At 46.3% G+C, this 22,440-nt stretch overlaps 2 long non-coding RNA genes across 8 annotated transcripts in view; one reads left to right on the top strand and one right to left on the bottom strand.

The window, feature by feature from the left end:
• LOC147828654 (uncharacterized) overlaps positions 1–22,440 on the bottom strand; it is a 38,473-nt gene that overhangs the window by 13,492 nt on the left and 2,541 nt on the right. For 2 of the 7 annotated variants that reach the window (XR_015450463.1, XR_015450459.1), the window contains exons 1-2: positions 18,197–19,368; positions 1,809–1,906 (exon numbers count right to left, since the gene is read on the bottom strand). This is a non-coding gene — a long non-coding RNA (uncharacterized LOC147828654). Of the gene's footprint in view, positions 1–1,808; positions 1,907–2,455; positions 3,003–8,686; positions 8,947–18,196; positions 19,373–22,440 lie in introns of those variants that run through there. The other 5 variants (XR_015450458.1, XR_015450462.1, XR_015450461.1 and 2 more) reach the window with 5 other exon arrangements.
• Positions 18,203–22,416, top strand: LOC147828655 (uncharacterized). The gene is made up of 5 exons (XR_015450467.1): positions 18,203–18,334; positions 19,354–19,496; positions 21,277–21,362; positions 21,452–21,497; positions 22,285–22,416. It is a non-coding gene; the product is annotated as an uncharacterized LOC147828655 (long non-coding RNA).

Below are 22,440 nucleotides of genomic sequence, written 5' to 3'. Positions count from 1 at the left end.
TTGTTGGAGACCCTGTGCACTGCTTATTAGAAAGCAGTAGTAGTAAATTGCACCACCAAGTGGACACCAAAACCACTCAAATTTTCATGGTGTTTTAACAGTGCAGGGTGTTGTTTTTTTGGTCTGCGGATTTAGCTTGGTGGCACTGTGCCTGCCTTGCAAGCCCAAGGTCCTAAATTCAATCCCCAGTACCCCCCCCCCCAAAATACAGCACACAGGGAGACAAAATACAGTACCCGAGGGTGTTGCTTTTTCTATTCCTTTGCTCTACTTTTGCTGTAGTGGAGATTGAATCTAGCACCTTTGCACTGAGCAACACATTCTCACAGCTAGCTATGGTGGCATACACTTATAATCCCAGGACTTGGAAGGCTGAGGCAGGAAGATCATTATGAGTTCAAGGCCTGCCTGGGCTGCATAGTGAGTTCAAGGCCAGTCTAAACTACATAGCAAGACCTCACCTCAAGAAAAACAAACAAAAGACAGGGTCTTCCTAAGTTGCCCAAGCTCAGCCCAACCTTACCATCCTCTTGCCTCAGTTTCCCAGAGGGCTGGATGACAGCAAGGACCACCATGTCTGCTCCCAAATCTTGGTGTTACTTAGGGTGGGTATCGGTGTCCGTCTTAAATTGTTTTATATATTTTATTTTCAGACAGGGTCTCATAGTTGCTAAGCTGCCCAAACTGTGCAGAACTCGTCATCCTCCTGCCTCCGCATCCCAGAATGCTGCGTTACAGGCAGGGGACACCACACTGGGCTTCCATTTCCCTAAGAACCTAGACCCGCTTAGGATGCCTGTCCCTGTCCTGTGCCTCTTGCACTTGGTTCACACGTGGGTGTCGCTGTCCTGTAGAAGAGGGCTCGGGGGCAGGTTCTGAAACTCAGTCGGTGACGGTCCCCTCCCCAGTCATTTGGGGGCTCCCTGCTATTTTCACACACAGGTTGTGCATCTCGGATTCCAAAATCTTACTGGTGCTCAAAAGATTTCACATTTGAATCATGTCAGATGTGTGAGCTTCAGATTAGGGACGCTCACCTGGTGAATCACACACAAATGTTCCCAAAGGTGAAAGCCTCCCAGTCTGAAATCGGCTGTGTCCCGGGCCTTCAGATCCAGGCTGCCCAGCCTCCACCTCCTCTTCCAGGACACGGACTGACTGTGCACCCTGCTGTCCCCCCAGCACCCCTATTTGACTTGGGGTTTCTGTTGGATCTGAAGCAGAACCACTGGCTCGGGGTGGGGGTGACATCTTCACCCCCAGTCCACAGGCTCCTTGGGCAGGGGGCGCCCTACTGTCACCGGGGGGGGGGGGGCAAGCTGAGAAAGGGACTCCCTGGGGCTATCACAGCGTCCTGCTGGGCAGTGCTTCTGGCTCTGCCTTCTCTGCTTCCCCAGCCCCAGTGCAAGAGCTCAGGCCTTTTCCAGCTCTGCAGAAATAACACAGACACACAGCACTGTGACACCCGCCTGTGTCTGTGACCAGGACCAGGCCACGCTGTGCTCAGCCTCCTCCCTCTTCTGTCTACAGACCAGAGGGCCCTGTGTTTCCATCTGTGACAAAGATGCACAGGAGCCCATGGAGGCTGTGGGCCGAGGCTGGGGCTCAGGGCAGGGGCTTCGCTGGTATGCAGGAGGCCTGGGCTCCTCCCAGCACCGCAAGGGAAAAAGGGAAGAAATGCAGGCTGCATCCCGGCCCCACATCGGGCAGTGACACTCACTGAAGGAAGCACAAGGAGAAGACCCTAGCGTTTCCCATAGCTGCGGATCATGAAATACCGATTTGATCAAACTGTGTAGTGTTCTTACCTGGTCCTGTAGCACAGGCCTGTGATTCAGTCACTCTGGGAGGCAGGAGGATCACAAGTTGGAGTCTAGCCTGGGCAATTTAGCAACTTAGTTTGACTCTGTCAAAATACAAGAAGAGCTGGGGATGTAGCTTAGTGCAAAGGCCCTGGGTTCAATCCTCCAGTTACACAAACACATTTATGATATATAGAATACGTAATAGACCTCACATGGTCAATTCCTTGTCATAATCACAATTATATTGGAGACCAAAAATAATAGTTAGAAACTTAATCACAAGAGAATCAAATTTTAAGTTGGTAGCCAGGTGTGAAACCCAGAGACAGGGAAAAACATTTTAGGATACAGGATGTCATTAGGTTAGGATGACTATCATGTTTTAATGGATAAAAATACAAAGTATTAAGATTCTTAAAATGTAAAACACTTCTACAAATTCAGAAGAAAAATGCAGCAGCAGACAGAAAAATAGTCAAGGGCTACAAGGGAGAGTCCTGTCCCTAAAGAAATACAGATTGTAACATCAGACGCACAAAGATATGCATCTCTCCTAAGAGCACCTTAGAAAGCATTTTTAAATGACTTTAGCCAAAAGAAAAAAGAAAGCAAGCTACTACATCAAAAAGAGAAATGATTGTTCTTCTCACCTGGTACAACAGGTAGCTTTTTAATAAACAAATGTCAAAAATAGTTTCTCTTAAAAAACAGCCAGAAGACCTAGAAGAGCAAATTTTCTTAGAGAAAACAGCAGTTAGTGAGATTTTGGATGGAATTTATAGGAATTAGGCTGTTGATTGAGTAATGAAAATAACCTGAATTTTAACAAGGGGATTTTTTTTTTTTTTTCACACATCAGATTAGGTTTTGCTTAAATTCACCCAGTGTAGATGTCTCAATTTATGTATCATCATTGAAAACACTGTAATGAGAGATTGGGGATATATGCTCACAATGCTGACTTGAGGGTCCTATATTTTTATAAATGAAATAAGCAGGAAATGAGAGATCTGGTGCTCCCTGATTGGCGTTTGCGAGGGGCCTCACCTGCTGGGCACTGGTGCAGATGTTCCTACTGAGTGGCGGTTGCTCCCTTTAGCCCACACCCTTTAGCCCAGCATTTCCCCATCCTCCCTGAGCACAGGAACCAGCTGGGCCCTGGCTAAACTTCTGCACAGATTCCCAGGTCCCCGTGTCTAAGCCCAGCTGAGCGGTCTGCGCTGGGACCTGGGGGTGCAACGCTCAGGGCCATCGCCTGCCCCAGCAGGGATTCTGTTCGCTCTCTGTGCTCCTTGGGAAATCGCTTAAGGGGGCGCATGGAGGAGGACTGGTATTTGTTCACGGCCAAATAATTTCATTGCAGGGGTCTGTGAAAACACGGATTAGAAGAGAAAAATACTTTTGCATAAAATGATATTGTAAGAAAATGTATGAAAGGGCTGGGGATTTAGCTCAGTGCTTCTGCTGCCTGCCTTGCAAGCGCAAGGATCCGAGTTCAATCCCTGGTACCAAAACAAAAGCAAAAACAAAAGAAAATGTATGAAAATATAACTGGGCAGCCAGGCATAGTCATGTACTCCTGTAATCCCCGCATTCTGGGAGGCTGAGGCAGGAGGATTGCAAGTGCGACCCAGCCTGGGCAGCTTAGCAAGACTCTGTCTGAAAATAAAAACTGAAAAAACCCCTGGGGATGTCATTCATTGTGACAGTACTGGGTTCAAACCCCAGTGCCTCAGAAGTAGTGAATACAATAAAATACTGCTGGGGCTTATGCTTGGCAGTTAGGACTATAGGTATTATTATTTGATCATGTTTTAGACGAAGTAGAGCAGATTATATTCAAAATGTTTAGTAGCAGAGCCAGGCACAGCAGCTCACAGCTGTGGTCCCAGCTCTTCAGGAAGCTGATCTGGGTGGATCACTTGAGCCACCTGAGGCCAGCCTGGGCGATATACTGAGATTCCCATGTCTCCATAGACAGCAAAAAGGAAAGAGACAGTGACTAGGAATGCAGCTCAGTGGTAGAGCATTGCTCTAGGCTGTGTGAACCCTGGGTTCCATTGCCAACACCACAAAAATAGGCATGATTCATTAGTGTAGACTAGGCTGAGCTCAAACTGGAGGTGATCCTCCTGCCTCAGCCTCCAGAGTGCTGGGGTTCCAGGCATGTGCCAATGCCCCTGGCCGTGGCAGGCATATTTAGAACATGGCAGTGTTTCTGTGTGACATGAGGATGAACTAGAAGGGATGGAGAGGCATTCTATGTGAGATTTCTGGGGACATCCAAGAGGTCTTGTTTTTATATAATTATGATGAAATTAAATATATGACATATTATGAGCTGGGTGTGGTGTTCCTCACTGTGATCTCAGCACTCTGGAGGCTGAAGAAAGAGGATTACCTCAAGCTCAAGGCTCGCTTCAGCTACACAGTGAGATCCTATGTGATAAACACAAAACCCAAACTACAAATATATGTGTATCATATTAGGGAAGTATAAATATTCAATTTATATAAAACTCTGAGTACAAAGGTTTTATATTTGTTTGTGGTTTGTGTGTTTGATTTTTTTTTTTTTTTTGACAAGTTCTTGCTCAGTACTTTCCTTTGACTTTGAATTCACTTTGTAGCCCAGGCTGACCTCAAACTTGTGGTGATCCTGTGGCCTCAGCCCCCTGGTGTGCTGGGACTGCAGGCATGCAGCAATGTGTCTAGCTCAAACACTTTTTCTTGTACTCCCTGCATATTCTCTAACATGCCAGATTCATCCAACACCTTGACCTTATCCTTCCCGCAATGCCTTCACTTTCTTCTTGTCCCTGTGAGGCTCCCATGTGTCTTGCCTCTGTAATTCTAGTGTATATTCCTGCCATCTTTAGTGAGCCACTCAAGTTGTTCATGAATCTAAGACAGTAAATATCCTGGAGCCAATGACACAATAATGCTTCCTTCAAACCATGATCCCCACAGTCACCCTTTTTTCTCTTTCATCTGATATTGCTGGGGTCCTCTCAGGGAATTCTGATTCACCACGCACCACTCAAACAGAAATCTCAGCAGCCAACAAGCCCTCGCCAGTGGCCTTAGGCATGTAAAGAGAACGCAGGAACAGGACCCCTAAGGAATTCTTCCCCCTGCATTGATGAAGTAAACAAACGCTGGGAGTGAGCATCGCTGAGTATGAGTAAGTAGGAAAAGAAGCTCTCTTGGCTTGTAGTGAAAACCCTCAGACACGTTATAGGAGACCTTTTCCCATAAATGGTACAAGAACCAGATTGCATGAGAAATCAGTGAGCAGGGCAAGTTTTCTTCCACTGAGCTACATGCTCAGCCCCTTGATATTTTTCAATTCCTATAACCCACCCTGAGATTTGTTTGGGATGCAGTTAAGTTACTTGGAAATAGCTTGATCCTCCCACATCTTCCTTTAAGGTGTATTAGGTAGAACCAAGGGATCGTTTAGTATAAAGCTGTCTCTTTCCCATTGCTGCAGGGAAACCTTTTGATTATTCTTCCTAGTACACCGTGAATCGGGGTTTTTCTCTGGCTGGCATGCACAGAACTATTGCCAGGCCTGTGTGACTCCTGTGTCCCTGGAGTCCCCTTGGGTGACACCCGTCCCCACCTCCTGTGCTCAGGCTGTTTCTGGGCATGCACACCCAGAAGTGTGCATCACTCAGCTGCACACTGAGGAAACACTAACCGCAGATCTCCGTGTTTTTCCTCTGGTCGGCACACTCTGCCCTGGAACGTGAGCCCGAGGAGCCTCTATCTACTGTTGCCGACCCGACTCAGCTCCATTTCCTCTGCCCACAGCTGACCACTCCTGCACTGAAGCCTGAAAGCGCTCTGTGGCAGGGACCTCACGGACATTCGCAGGGTGCCCCTCGTTTACTCTGTTCTCCAGTGATGTCACTGTCCCACATTGTCCACAGTTTCCCTGACGTGCCAACATGCTAGGACCACAAGGTGGTGCACATAGGATTGTGAAATCTGCACGAGCTCTGTGGGTTGCTAAGTGTCACTTTCCTGGCTTTGATGTTTAGTGTATTAACATGAGCAGATGTGAGGAAAAGGGCACTTAAAATTTCTCTATATGTTTCTTAGCAACCTCCTTGGAAACTAGAAGTATTTCAAAATACAAAGTTAAAAAATTTAAAATAGTGGGCTGCAGTAGCATGTGCCTGCAATCCTAGCACTGTAGGCGGCTGAGGCAGAGGCATCAGTTTCAGCCCACTCTGAGTAACCTAGTGATGAAGGAAGAGCCTGTCTCATAGTAAGAAATAAAAAAGGGTTGGGGACACAGCTCCATGTAAAGGCCCTGGGTTTAATCCCTGATACTGCCACAAAAAGTAAAATTAAAATAGAACCAGGCATGGCGATACCTAGGAGGCTGAGGCAGGAATATTACAAATTAAAGCCCAGCCCGGGCAACTTAGTGACTTAGTGAGAACCTGTCTCAAAATTTTAAAAAAGGAGAGGGGGGATGTAGCTGAGTGTGTAGGCCCAGGGTTCAATCCACAGTGCTGAAAACAAAAAGTATCAATGTAAAAAAATACAGAATTTTTAATTTAAAAGGGCAGTTTTTCCAATTTTACGTTTGAAGGGAACTCAAGAAACACTATTATGAGAAGTAGCCACCAGGTGTCTCTAGCGGCGTGTCTAGCAGTCCTCTGAACACTTTCCCCTCCCAAAGAAGTTATTCATGAAGAAAGGACTTAGCTAACTGAAATAAAGAATTCAAAATGGCTATATTTAAACATATGTATTTTTTTCTGACTTGGAGCATGGTGAAATTTCAAATCAAAAAATTTTTTTGTAAAAACACAGAAAAACCTTAAGAAAGGAAATGGAGTATAAAGATGGCAAGTGAGATGTTTCCTAGAGGAACCTGGCTTCTCAAAGTGTGGTTGTTGCACCGGTGGCAACAACAGCTTACAGATTCCAGGGGAGAAGGACTGCTTAGGCCCATGTGTTCAAAGCAACTAAATATATATCATATAAATAAGGGCCTAGTCCTTAACTAAATATAGTAAACAAATAAATAATACATCCACAGAATGTTTGTGTAGGTATAGGTATGCATGTAAATATATATATATATATATATGTTTATTATATATAAAACCTTAGTTCTGATCTTGCAAAAAAATTTAGTTGATAACTCATTTTAGAAATTTAGGCCAGGTGTGGTGGTGCATACCTAGCACAGAGAAGGCTGAGGCAGGAGGATCACCACGAGTTGGAGACTAGCTGGGCTACACAGTGAGTTCAAGACCAGTCTGAACTACATAGTGAGACCCTGTCTCCAAAAAAATCAAGACATCAATAACAGATTTTTAAAAATTAAATAATATATTCAATTATCAATTAATAATTAAATTCAAAGAATATCAGATGCCTTTCGTTTTTGGTACCGGGGATTGAGCTCCGGTCCTTGCGCTTGCGCAGTAGGCAGCAAAACCACTGAGCTAAGTCCCCTGGCCCTCAGATGCCATTTTTTTAGATCTACATTAAGATGCCTAATAAGGGTTTCAAAAGTCACCAGAGTACTCTCAGAATGTTCTGAATTAATGCTTCAAAATTTCATGGAAAAATATTTTCCCTCTAGTACTGTTTAATCTTGTTATATGGGGGTTTGTAAATACGCTTAATTTTCTCTCTTCCCTTGCTTTTTCCCTTTCCTTTTCCTTCTCCCTTCCTCTTCCCTTCCACCTCTCCTCTCTTCTTTTTTTTGTACTGGTGATTAAATCCAGGGCCTTTATTCTGAGCTACACCCCCAGCCCTTTTTATTTCGAGACAGGGTCTCACTAAATTGCAAAATTGCCCAGGCTGGGCTCAAACTTGCCACCCTCCCACCTTGGCCCCCCGAAGGGCTGGGGTTATACATGTGTGCCACCACGCCCTGCTCCACTTAATTTTTTTGCAGTTCACTTTTTTTTTCACATCCTTCCTCCTAACTTTTATACTTTATTTATAATATTCTGGTATTTCTATTGGATCTTCTGCCTTCAAGTATGCATTCTTAGCATGGTTTTCTCTACAAGTAATTTAAGATTCTCAGTGTGTGTGTGTGTGCTCACATGCACGTGGGCGTGCATGTGACTGAGGATTAAACCTAGGGCCTTCTCACTGAGCTATGTCCCCAGCCACCAGTCCTTTGTTTTTGAGTCAAAGTCTCACGAAGTAGCTAAATTGCCCAGGCTGCACTCAAATTGTAATCCTCTCACCTCAGCCTCCCGGAGCACTGGGATTACAGGTGTGTACCACCACTCCTGGTTTAGATCCTCAATGTTTTAAAGCTACCTTATTTATTTCTCCATTGGGTTTTAAGAATTGACTTAATTGCTCTCACGAGGCAAGTAATTTCCAGAGCTGTGACCTTTGTTTCTTTCAGTGTAGTAAAAACAAACAAACAAAACCCTACATAACATAAAATTCATCCCCAGAGCTGCTATTTTTGTTTATAAACACAGTGAACTTTGTTCAATGTTGGCTTCCTTGAAGGACAGTTTGCTCCCTGGCTGATTCCACCTCACTGTGCATTTTTCCTTCCTTGTCTTGGTATGGTTTCCTGATCTTTTCTTTGACCCTATCAGTTTCTACTTTGCTTCCTCCTGGGTTGGTCACTTACCACACTGACATCCTAACTAGACACCTATGTTATTTAAGAACTGCTTTTCGGGGGAGTATTGGGGATCCACCCTAGGACCTGGCACATGCTAGGCAAAATCCCCACAAGCTACACCCCCAGGTCACTCATCTCAATCTGTGGAATTCAGATTTTCATAACTAAATTCTGTATAAAATGGCACATGCAGTCCTTTTGCCTTACATGTCTTCCAATAGCCCCACACCACATGGAAATCTTTTGTGATCACCTTAAAATTGCTCTTAGACTTTCTGTGCTGCAGTGTAGTGGTCAGCAGGGAGCACATGTTCATAACTAGCCCCTTTCCATCTGGATCACAGTGTTCTGGATTCTATCCCAGTAGCAACCTCTCCCTTTTAGAAGGTATTTGTATACAAATGAAAACATTTCTTAGTACGTAGAAATCCATCAATAAATTCGAGGGCTGGGGATGGAGCTCAGAAGTAGACCATTTGCCACGAAGTCATGACTCTGGCTATGCTCCCCACACTGTAAAAATAAAACATAAATAAATACTAATGTAGCCAACAAATTATGGAATGAACAACTATGTTCCAGTCACTGGTGCAGACAATTCTGAGAACAAAGGTACAAAAAAGTACAGCTCTGGCCTTCATGGAGTTCACCCTCATGTAGTGAGGGAGCCTGACGTGAATCAGACAAACGTACCAACTCTAACCTTCCCTTGTGCCCAGAGGGAGCGGCCTGGTGCTTGAGTGCTCTGTGGGGAGATTTAACCTATCTGAAAGTTAGGGAGCCTTTCCCTAAGAAAGTGTCCCCTGTGGGGGGGGCCTTGCCCCCCCTGCTAGAACTCTTGAGTGCCTTTTATGGGCATGTCTGGGCCTGCAGCAGGTCTACCCCGCAACAAGAAAGTAGTCCCCGTACCCTCCCCTTGCTCCTCCCCTCTAGCCTTATGGTATATATGCTGTAGCAGCTTCCACAATAAACGAGACTTGATCAGAAACCTGTCTTGTCTCCATCTCTCGTGTCTCTTGTCCCTTGTCATTCTCACTCCCCCTCTAGGATCTCCGTTGACTTACCCAGGGGCCGGAACAAGTGGCGCCCAACGTGGGGCCCGAGAACGGGGGATCCAGTGAAGAACGCTGCTCGGGGGCCCAATAAAATAAAAGAGACAAATAAAATAGAAAAAAGAGGATTGCGTTTGACGTGAACCTGCCATCTTTCCTGCACCTCGGTGAGTTGAGCAGCGATTATGGGACAGGAGATTAGCCAACATGAGTTGTTTGTAGAAGGTCTTAAAAAAACTTTACAGGCACGAGGGGTAAAGGTTACAGTCAAACAGTTGTTAAAATATTTTGATTATATTAGAGATCTCTGCCCTTGGTTTCCTGCCGAGGGTACCATCGACGAGAGGAGATGGAAAAGAGTAGGGGAGGCCCTTAAAGATTATTATGCTACTTGTGGACCAGGAAAGGTCCCGATTACTGCATTTTCTTATTGGAATCTTATTGATGAAATTATCTCCCAAAAAACCAAAGATCCGGTGGTGGCTCAAGCCATCCAGGTTGGAGAGACAGCTCTCCGATCAGAGGAAGGGTCGGTCACTCTCCCTGGGAGTGAGGAGTGTGTAAATACCCCCCGAGATGCCAAGATGGCGCCGAGGCCCGAGCCCCTGCGGGACGGGACTTCCTCAAAGAATGAGGAAGAAGACTTGATGTCTTTTGATAGTGACAATGAGTCAGACAAAAAAAATGCAACCGATGAGGGTTTACAGGCGGGCTCTGCCTCATCCAAGCCTTTTAAGGAAAAGCTTCGGCGCTCCTCAGCTTCCGCCTCCGCCCTTTCAGCCCCTGCCTCTAACCCCGCCCCGCCAGTGAAAGAGGAACCGACCTTGTACCCTTCCCTCCGCCACCTCAGACACCCCCCTTTGCCACAGAATGATCCGGAGGAGGCTGACTGGGCCAATCTTGAGGAGGCAGCCAGATATCATAATCCTGACTGGCCCCCCGTAGTCCAATGTCCGCCTCCTTATGTTCCGGTACCCAACACTCCCAATGCGCCTGCTTTGGCATGCCCTGCTGTTGATCCCCAAAAGGAACTCCGGGACAAGATAGAATTTCTAAAAGAACAAATAAGATTAGAAAAGGAACACCAGGAACTTATTACCCAGCTCGAGGGCTTAAAAACAGGCAAAACCCATGAAAACGTCCGTAGAGAGGACAAACCTAAGCCACGACCCCCCGTTAGAGGGGCGGCCCCTAGGGTGCCATCCGGGTCAGGAGTATCCCTAGAACTTGAAAATGTGGAAGCCTTTCCCATAACTAAAACTACTGACGTGCAGGGACAGGCGTGGAGACACCACAGTGGTTTCGATTTTAAGGTCATTAAAAAACTTAAAACGGCCGCAGCTCAATACGGGGCCACTGCACCTTACACAATGGCCATTTTAGAATCGGTGGCAGAAAATTGGCTCACCCCAATCGATTGGCAGACTCTGGCCCGCGCCACCCTTACAGGAGGTGACTATTTACTATGAAAATCTGAATATGTGGAAAATTGCCGAGATACTGCTAGAAACAATGCTCAGGCGGGTAATGGTTGGATACTCGATATGCTTCTGGGGGATGGAGCCTATGCCGCCAGCGATCAACAGATGCAATTTGATGTGGGATTGTATGCCCAGATTCAGACCGCGGCCACTAGAGCCTGGAGAAAGCTCCCTTCTAAAGGAGATGTGAGTGCTTCTCTCACCAATATCCGACAGGGGCCTGATGAGCCCTTCGTGGATTTTGTTCACCGCCTGCTCACAGCAGCGGGTCAGATTTTTGGGAGCGCAGAAACGGGGACAGATTTTGTTAAACAGCTTGCTTTTGAAAATGCCAATGCTGCTTGCCAGGCCGCCATCCGCCCTTACAAAAAAAAAAAACTGATCTTTCAGGTTACATTCACCTTTGCTCAAAAATTGGGACCGCCTACCAACAGGGGCTTGCTATGGCTGCCGCCATGCAGGGTTACACGGTCAGACAGTTTTTGTCGCGCCGCCCGGGTAACAAGTGTTTCCGGTGCGGGGCAGCGGGTCACTTTGCCAAGGAATGTCAGGCCCCTAGGGCGTTGGCCCCTAGGGCCACACCTCCGGGGCCTTGCCCTCGATGCAATAAAGGGAGACATTGGGCGAATGAGTGCAGGTCCAAGACGGATGCTCAGGGCCAGCCCCTCCCACTTGCCCATAACCCGGACCAGGGAAACGGGAGAGGGGGCCAGCCCCGGGCCCCCAGACCCAAACAAATTTACGGGGCACTCAACTTTGCTCCAACAAACAACAATCCATTTCAGACCTCTTCAGAGCAACAACGGGAAGTGCCGGACTGGACCTCAGTTCCACCGCCCACACAGTATTGACTCCAGAAATGGGGGTACAGGCCTCCCGACAGGGGTCTTTGGACCCCTGCCTAAGGAGACCTTTGGGCTTGTAATAGGCAGAAGCAGCAGCACTATGGATGGGCTGCTGATCTACCCTGGGGTGATTGATAGTGATTACTCCAGAGAGATTAAAGTTATGGTTTCTTCCCCCAAAGCCATTAACACCATTCAGTCAGGCCAAAGATTTGCTCAATTGTTGCTCCTTCCCCTTCTCCCTACCTCTAATAAGGCTCTTAACAACGTCAAGGCAGCCAGGGATTCGGCTCATCCGATGTCTACTGGTCGGAAATACTCTCAGCCCAGAAGCCTCCCATGACCTTATGGTTAGATGGGAGACAGTTTTCTGGATTGGTAGACACCGGTGCTGATGTAACCATCATCAAAGGAAAAGATTGGCCTCAGGCGTGGCCATTAAAAGACACCCTCACCCACCTCAAGGGTATAGGTCAGAGTCAAAACCCTAAACAAAGTGCCAAAGATCTGACCTGGAAAGACCAAGATGGCAATCAGGGCACCATTCAACCTTATATCATCTCAGGGTTACCCATTCATCTATGGGGGAGAGACCTATTATCACAAATGGGGATGATTATCTCTAGCCCTAATGAAGTCGTCACTATGCAGATGTTTAAAAATGGGTACATTCCAGGAAAAGGGCTAGGTAAAAACTCTGCAGGTATTATACAGCCCATTGAGCTGGTCCTTCGACCCCCCCCCCCAGCAGGGTTAGGCCATTTTCCATAGGGGTCATTGACACTCCTGCAGACCATGCTGAAAAGATCACCTGGCTCTCAGATGATCCGGTATGGGTCGAACAATGGCCCCTTTCCAAAGATAAGTTATTAGCGGCGCAGCAGCTGGTGCAGGAACAGCTTCACGCTGGCCATATCATCCCCAGCAATTCCCCATGGAATACTCCCATCTTTGTCATTAAGAAAAAGTCAGGAAAATGGAGACTCTTACAAGATCTTAGAGCAGTCAATAAGACCATGGTACTTATGGGAGCTTTACAACCCGGTCTTCCCTCACTGGTAGCCATCCCCCTTGGATATTATAAGGTTGTCATTGATTTAAAAGACTGTTTTTTCACCATTCCCTTACACCCTGCTGATCAAAAACACTTCGCATTTAGCCTTCTGGCGACCAATTTCTGTGCTCCAATGCAATGCTTCCAATGGCGGGTGCTCCCTCAAGACATAGCAAATAGCCCCATGCTCTGCCAATCCTTTATAGCTTCAGCTATTCAGGCCATACGTAAATCGTGGGTCCAAATGTATGTTATACACTATATGGATGATATTCTGCTTGCTGGACAACATAGCAATGAGGTTTTAACCTGTTATGCCGAGCTCCGCCGAGCCCTTGAGGCTCGTGGCCTCCAGGTTGCCCCCAATAAGGTACAGTTAAAGGACCCTTATACCTTTTTAGGTTTCCAAATGGCCAGACCCCACATTTTGCCCCAAAGACTTACCCTTCGTCTTGATACCCTAAAAACTCTTCATGATTTTCAAAAATTGCTTGGAGATATAAATTGGCTTATGCCCTATCTTAAATTAGCTAAAGGAGAACTAAGGCCCCTTTATGATATCCTACAAGGGGATAGTCACCCCGCCTCACCTCGGGAGCTCACCCCCGCCGGTCGCGAGGCCATCACCTTGGTAGAGCAAACAATTCTTCGTCAAACTGTTACCTTTATGGATTATGGCTTACCGCCACAATATATTATCTACAAGACCACGCTTTCCCCCACTGCTGTTTTTTGGCAGACCGCACCCCTCATGTGGGTGCACCTTCCCATTTCACCCAAACGGATCATCACCCCCTATTATAAGGCCGTTTCTGACCTTATTGCCCGGGGCAAACACCTTGAAAAGTGCCATTTTGGAAAGGAGCCTGACATTATCCTCCAACCTTACAGTAAAGAACAAATTGACTGGCTTATGCAAGTTACTGACTTTTGGCCAACTGCCCTCACCTCTTATACAGGCCTTATAGATAATCATTATCCTCCAGATAAACTTATTGATTTTGCCAATAGACATGATTTTATTTTTCCAAAGGTCACCTCGCCTACTCCCTTAACTGAGGCCCTGTTGATCTTCACAGATGGTTCCTCCACAGGGATGGCTGCCTATGTGTGGAACACTAACACCGTCCAATTCCAGACCAGTTGTTCCTCCGCCCAAATGACCGAGTTACATATGGTCACAGCAGTTTTTTCGGCCTTCCCTGAAGAGGCCTTTAATCTTTTTACAGACAGTGCTTACATTGCCCAATTGGTACCTCTGTTAGAAACATGTGGACAGATTAAAAAACGTTTCCCAGACAGGTAACCTTTTTATCCAATTACAAGGTGTAATTAGAAAAAGATCTAAGCCCTTTTTTATTGGACATCTTCGTGCCCACTCTAACCTACCTGGGCCGCTTACAGAGGGTAATCGACTAACAGACCTGGCCACAAGACCTCAGGCTTCTGCCTACTCACTAAATATTGATGCCCCCATTCAGATTGACCAGGCACAGAAGGCACACCAGTTACATCATCTTAGTGCCCACACGCTTCGCCTCATGTATAAACTTACTAGGAAACAAGCTAGACAAATTGTTAAAACCTGTCCTACGTGCACCCTCCATCTTCCCACACCTCATCTGGGAGTTAATCCTCGTGGCTTAATTCCAAATGCCCTATGGCAAATGGACGTCACACATTACCCTGAATTTGGAAATCTTAAATATATACATGTCAACATTGATACATATAGTAGATTTATATTTGCCACCCTACAATCTGGGGAGGCTACTAAACATGTAATTGCCCACCTTCTAGTTGCCTTCTCAGTACTTGGATGTCCACAACAAATTAAAACAGACAATGGTCCAGGCTATACCAGCTCTGGCTTCTCGAAGTTTTACAAACAATTAGATATAACACACATAACGGGAATCCCATATAATCCACAAGGACAAGGCATTATAGAAAGAGCCAACCTCACACTCAAAATTACATTAGATAAAATAAAAAGGGGGGAATGGTACCCTATCAAGGGGTCACCCAAAAACCTAATATCACATGCACTATTTATTCTTAACTTTTTAAATTTGGATGCTAAGGGATTATCCGCAGCTAACCGTTTCTGGCAACCAGAGACGCAAAAACAATTTGCCTCTGTGATGTGGAGAGACCCCCTGGACCACTCATGGCATGGGCCTGACCCCGTACTCATCTGGGGCCGAGGGTCAGTGTGTGTTTACTCCAAGGAAATGAAGTCGGCCAGGTGGCTTCCAGAACGCTTAGTGAAACAAGTTGATAAGCGTATTGATGACACTGATGACCTAATATTGTCCATTTTCAACCAGTTAACAATGGCACCTACAATTATAATCTAATAATCATAAAGAGAATAGTATAATTCAATTTGGCCAGATATATTTGAGTGCACCCTAATTTTATAAACTGTCTCATATGTTTGTCTGTTGTCTGTTGTTTGTGTTCGTACAGTTGAGCTCAATATTTCTTTTCCTTCCTTTTCAAAAGATATTCGCCTATCGTTAAATTGGCTTACAGATAAATGTTATTAAATTAAAGGCATGCCTTCCTTCCCAGGTTGCTAATTGATCAAAGTGCCACTGAGATTTATTTTATAAAAGTAATGTGTATTGTCACCTACATGCAATAATCAAATTGCAATAAACAGTTGTAAAATAAAAAGATATATATATTCTTAATTGCTTGTCAAAATGATTAGAGACTATGGGGACTCCCTTTGATGAATATAGAAGTGGCCACCCAGAAAATGATTATTCTGGTCTTATTTCATTAAAGGGACCCCCTAGTAAATTTTATATTATAATCTTATGGGAGACACATCACAATGAATATTGTCTAAATATGTTATAAATTGATTACATTGGTTATCCTTGATATTTAAGCACTGAATATGTTATTACAAAATGTTTACATTGGTTAAGTTCTAAATATGTTATTGTAATATGTCCACATTGGTCATCTTCAAAAGCTTAATCAGGTTAGCCTAATTCTCTTATCTACAGCCCAGCCTTGCTTACATCGCAGGACGAAATTTTGCTTACAGGTTAAAAAGATGACATCCCTGATTCTGTTACATGGCCTGTTGCTGCTCCTGGCACCGACAGCAGAAAGCAGATTTCAACCAGTTAACAAGGAACAACTGCTCATTGCCCTGTATGGTAACCCCTATGACTGTGCCGGGGGTTCTGGCGGGCCCGTACCCACAAGTTACACCCGTAGTACTGATTGCAGCAGCAAGACTGCCTACTTGGTTTATGAGGCCTCGATAACGGGAGGATATAACCAAAAATGGGATTGTGTCACTAAGCCTAAAGTCATACGAACAATCAATGGCAAACCAGGGCCATGCCCTACCGGCTGTGCCATGGCCACAGAGATGCATTCTACCTGTTACACTGAAGTCCAACAATGTGCACATTCCGATGGAAAAATATATCTAACTGCCGTTCTACAAAGAACTTACAGGGGCTCCGTCGGGGGTGACTGGGACTTTTCCAGTCCCACTGGATATCCTAAATTTGGCCAAGCCTCCTGCAGCGGCAGTCCTGGCAAAGATGTCTGCTGGCCGCCACAGGCCCCAATTCATATATCTGATGGTGGCGGGCCTTCAGATCAGCTCAGGGAAGAGCGAGTACAAAAACAGCTCGAGACTATCATCCAAGAGATGTACCCCTCCCTAAATTATCATCCACTGGCCCTTCCCAAACCTCGAGGCCCAGACCCTGAGGTCCAAACCCTGAGTGTCTTAGAGCCCACTTATCAGTTGATCAATACATCCAACCCAGCCTTTGCTGCGGATTGTTGGCTATGCTTGACCCTTGGCACACCCCTGCCCCTCGCCTTGCCAGTTGTCGACCAAACTGACTATGCCAACAGTTCTAGTTACAATTGCAGTTTTTCTCTGCCCTTCAGGGTCCAGCCAGTACAGTTCAATGCCTCAGTTTGTTATCTAAGTTCGGGCCACAACGATAGCTTCGATATACCTGTCGGAGTCCAAAATTTCTCTCTCTGCTCTGTAACACTTAATGGCTCTGCCGCCATTTGCCCTGCCCCAGGTCTGTGGAGGGAGTTTGGCCTTCACCTCCCTCCCCACTAATTGGACTGGGCTGTGCGTGGTGGTGACTGTCCTCCCGGACATCGCCCTCATTCCTGGAGATGAGCCAGTGCCCTTGCCCAGCTTTGACTATATCGCTCGGCGACATAAAAGGGCCGTCTCACTGGTCCCCTTGCTCGTGGGGCTAGGGGTGTCTGGCGCCCTTGCCACTGGCTCCGCTGGCTTCAGAGTGGCATTACACTCCTATGCCAAATTATCCAACCAGTTGATTAATGATGTTCAAGCTCTCTCCAACACTCTTACAGATTTACAAGATCAGATTGATTCTTTGGCTGAGGTGGTCCTTCAAAATAGAAGGGGCCTGGACCTCCTCACAGCGGAACAAGGGGGGATTTGCATAGCCCTAAAAGAACATTGCTGTTTCTATGCCAATAAATCTGGGATCGTCAGGGGAAAAATTCGCGAACTTCAGGAAGATCTAAACAGACGACGACAAGAATTCGCTCAAAATCCCCTCTGGATTGGCCTCAATGGTTTCCTCCCTTATCGTCTCCCTTTGCTGGGACCCTTATTGGGCCTACTTCTGCTCATTTCTTTGGGGCCCATAATATACAACAAAATCATGGCCTTTCTTAGAGCCCAGATAGAGGCAATAAAAACAGCGCCCATACAGGTCCACTATCATAGATTGGCAATGGCTGACCAAAACGAATGCCAGACCGTCAATTAGGTCCTTGCCATGGTGAAGTGTTCTTGCCCCACCTGGTGAGCGGGCTGGCAAGCCAATGATGGACAACTGAGCAAGCGTGCCATGCAATGAGAGAGCCCTTGTGCGCCGCCTAAGACAGGTGCCAGAGCCTTGATTCTCTGGTTAACCGATGACGGGTAAGGTGCACGGTACAGACACATATGTCGCTCTGACCCAAGACAGGCTCAGCCCCCACAGGCTTGGCTCTCCTGACGCCTTTCTACTATAGTTATAATTTTAAAGGGAGGACCTGTGGGGGGCCTTGCCCCCCTTCTAGAACTCTTGAGTGCCTTTTACGGGCATGTCTGGGCCTGCAGCAAGTCTACCCGGCAGCAAGGAAGTAGCCCCAGTACCCTCCCCTTGCTCCTCCCCTCTAGCCTTATGGTATATATGCTGTAGCAGCTTCCGCAATAAACGAGACTTGATCAGAAACCTGTCTTGTCTCCATCTCTCGTGTCTCTTGTCCCTTGTCATTCTCACTCCCCCTCTAGGGTCTCCGTTGACTTACCCGCGGGCCGGGACACCTGTGGAAGGGGAACCCCTGAGTTCAGTAAGCTGTGGATATCTGTGCTTGGAAACACTTCAGAGATAACCACGAGGAGGAAGTAGCCAGTGGAAAGCGACAGTGTTGCAGCTCGGAGCACAGGTGTGGTGGAGATGCTTGTGATCCCAGTACTTGGGAGGCTGAGGCTGGAGAACTGGAGTTTGAGGCCAGCCTGGAGTACAGGTCAAGACGCCATCTCAGAAAAGCAACACACAAGGCCAGGGATTTAGCTCAGTGGTTCAGCTGCTTGCCTCGAAAGCACAAGGACCCGAGTTCCATCCCTGGTACCAAAAAAAAAAAGCAACACACAAATAAATGAAAGAATTGTCAGTGTTCAGGTGACAGTTGAAGCCAAAAATGGGAATGAGATTAACTAGGGAAGTAGCAAATTGAAAGGACAGCACCTGTATCAGTATATCTTTTTTTGTGCAAATGCCTTAAAAATCTGTTGATTTAAATTTTTGCTGTAAATTACTCTGGAGCAGCAGAGGCCAGTTTGTGCTAAGTGCATTTTATAACAGCATCTCAGGAGGGAAAAGTGGCTTCGGATGTGTGTTTGGAAACATTTGTGTGGTTCCTCAAGGGAGGACTTGTTGCATTTTTAATATTTATGGCTTCTGAGAATTTCCTAATAAGCTTAGGCTCCCTGCCAAATGATATAAAAGACTGCATGAAATGTATGATCCTGGAGTGTGAGAAAAAAGTCAGCATAATGTTGTTGATTAGTTGAGCGAAAGGAGCTTGACAGCAGCTTTCTTTAATTGAGGCAATAAGTAGCTTTTACTCTGCAGTGTCAGTGGACCTCTCTCCCCATTTGACACTGTCATTTACACATCCTGGCATCATCCTGTGTTGAAAGAGCTTGGGCCCCATATCCCAACAGGTCAGGTGCCTGTGATCTGTTTTTGGCTCCTGCCTATGCTGCAGTCCATCTCCCTAGTCTGTACCTTGGGGGATCCCCAAACACCATATTCAGTTTCAAGTTTCTTGAGAGTAGAAACCACAGTTGGCAGACAGTGGGATGAAGCAAAGGGCCCTGAATATAGCAGGCGCTCGTGTTTGTGGACAGACGAAAGGAGGAGCCTGGATCCCATCCGTAACTCCAGAATGACCAATTCCAGATGGCTTGAGCTGCAGAGGCTGGAGGCAACAGAGATCAGCACAGGATTAACTTCCAGGAGACAGAACTGAGGAGGACCAGATGGGAATATGCGCTGAGTGTGAGACACAACACATGGAAATGGAGCCTGTGTTCCGAACTGGGGTGAGGGAAGTTGGTAGAAAATTGGACCCTGGGTGGGGATGGTGGTGAGGGGTGGGGGGTGAGCACTGCTGTGTTCCCTGGTTGCCCTGCTCCCAGGAGCTCCTGGGGATCAAATTTCTTTTCTGCATATTAAATGTGTCATCTCCCCCAATACCAGCAGAGAACTGATACAGTGGGGTTTACCCTTAATATCAAATCTGGGCAGAGAACCAAAGAAACTCATTTCAGAAACAGATCTGCTTCCCTCGAAGCATGCAGTGCATACCCTTCAGTACAGTTCTGAAGAATTACTGGAAAAAATGCCAGCAAGTCAAATACAAAGTCTGTCCTATTATCCTCCAAATATGCTCATTTTTCTTAATAACTAGGGCTTTGTTTCCTATGCAATGCTTAGGAACTAGCCTGCACCAGATACTTATGTAGTACTAGTTATTTAGTCACCTAGTTGTTTAAATTGATGTCCAGGCGTTCAGCCCATGGGTGGAGTTTTTTCGGGGTGGGATCATTGTTCTGTTTTTCTTACTGGGGATTGACTGAATTTAGAGGTATACTCTACTACTGCCTAGGCTGGCCTCAAACTTGCAGTCCTCCTGCCTCAGCCTCCTGAGTAGCTGGGATTATAGACATGCACCATTATATAGTACTTGGCTGCAAACAGGTCATTTTATGGTTGTAATTTGAGGTCAAGCCTGTGGTCGATATATTTCAGTGGATAACATGGTGATAATGATCCCCAGATTGTGGGATTATCTCCTACTGTTTTTTTTGTACCAGGGATTGAACTCAGGTCCTTGCGCTTGCGCAGCAGGTGGCAAAACCACTGAGCTAAATCCCCAGCCCCTCCTAGACCTCATTTTAAAGTGACTCTCAATAACTTTTCCTCATCAGTGTGCCTGAGAGGTCTGCCACCCTTCCCTGAAGCCCCTGAGGAAGCTTCTTTGAAGGTAGTCACTCCCAGGGTCACTGGCAATGCAACTCACCATCTCTTCTTACCCCGAATTCCCCAGAGCACTGACTCCATTCATTAGGGAAAGGAAACTGCTGTTCATTGTCTGCACCAGGTGCTTTATAGGTGTTATTAAATCCTCACCACGCCAGGACTATCATTATCCACATTAAGGCTGCACACTACCCTCTAAAAGATGTCTGCTGGGGATCACCCAGCCCGGTAAGGGAGCCCATGTTTGCCAGATTCCAAAGCTGCTCTGCCCCAGTGCTGTGTTAGTGACTGATAGCTCAAACCTTCACCTAGCATTTGTTTTGAGGTGCTTGAATGGGACAGGACGGTATTTATCACAATACAAAGCATCTTTTCCCTTGGGGGGAACTTAAAGTAAGAATATACTTTTAAAGACCAAAGGGCTATGCTGTGTGTGCATGCTGAATTCAGTACCACTGCTCATGTTGCCTGAGGAGGGAGCCACAATCCAGAGACCCCATGGGCCTAGGAGAAATCACCCTCAAGTCTCTAGACAGGTTCTTGAAGCTGGGGTTCCTTCACTAACACACCTAATATGGGGCCCAGCTGAAAGGAAAACTAAGGCAACCTGAAATTGTCCTACATTCTGATTCTTCTTACATCCAGAACAGGGACAGCATCATGAAGCAGGGTGAAGTATTCCAGGTGAGCAAGAAGACTGAAATTACAAATACACGCAAAGGAAAATGAAGCCCACAGCAAGGGACAGCCCTTGTTTGCTTTCTCTTGCTTACAGTACAAATGTTCAGGCCATAGGAACTCTGCCTTGCATATCAATTTTTTTTTTTTTTTTGGTACCAGGGATTGAACTTGGGACCTTGCGCTTGCGCGGCAGGTGGCAGAACCACTGAGCTAAATCCCCGGCCCCTGTATATCTATTTTTTAAGGTATGTGCTAGAACAACTAGTGGCCACATCCTAACTTGCATTAGTAAGTCTGGAAGATCTGTCTTACGGCCTTTCCAAATCCTTTTTAGCTTTCTGAAGAGCTGGGGAATGAACCCACAGCCTTGGACATGCTAGGTAAGTGCCCTACTACTGGACTGCACACCAACCCCTTTTGAAAAACTGTTTGTTTTGAAGCTGGGGATAGTGGCTTACATCTGTAATCTCAGCACTCTGGGAGGCTGAGGCAGATGGATCACAAGTCTGAGACCACTGTGGGCAATTTATGGAGACCTTGTCTTAAACAAACAAACAAACAGATGAGGGATACAACTCAGTGCTGAAGGTTCTCGGTTCAATGCCCAGTAATGGAAAAGAAAGAAAAGGAAAGGAAAAGAAAGAAGAGAGAGAGGAAAAAAATATTTGAGGCAGGGTCTCACTAACTTGCCCAGACTGGTCTTCAACTTGCCATTCCCCCGCCCGCCTCAGTCCCCTGAGTAGTTTGGATTACAAGCATGCAGAAGGAGCCATACTGGATTGCTACATCAGCATCTTTGTTTTGCTACTGGGGCTTGTACCCAGGGCCTTCCCACTGAACTGCATCCTCAGCCTTTAAAAAAAATTTTTTTTTTAAATTTTGAGATAGTCTCTAAGATGCTTAGTTGTCCATTCTGGGCTTGAACTTTCAATCCTCCTGCCTCAGCCTCTCAGAGTGCTGGGATTACAGGCATGCACCACCATGCCCACCTAGTATCTTTGATAAGTACCGATGACTTCTGCTTCTCTGCCTGTCTCCGTCTCCCGCCCACTGTGCTAGGGATTGAATCCAAGACTGTGCATACTGGACAAATGCCCTACCACCGAGCACTATCCCCATCCCTCCCTCTCTACTCTCAAACCCCTTTCCCCTGCTTTTCTTTTCTAGTAACACACAACACTCAGCATCCTCTAACACACCGCATGACTATTTATACTGAGTATCTGCTTTACTCTGCTGGAATGTAGACCCCCACAAGGACAATGCGATATTCTGAACACTGATGCAGCTCAAGCCTCCAGAACAGCTACTGGCACCATCAGT

This window comes from Heterocephalus glaber, unplaced genomic scaffold (genome assembly GCF_053883595.1).
Source record: "Heterocephalus glaber isolate CG9 unplaced genomic scaffold, H.glaber_assembly_v1.0 deba00000943, whole genome shotgun sequence".
NCBI classification, from domain to species: Eukaryota; Metazoa; Chordata; class Mammalia; order Rodentia; family Bathyergidae; genus Heterocephalus; species Heterocephalus glaber.
This window is presented reverse-complemented; position numbering and strand designations above follow the sequence as displayed.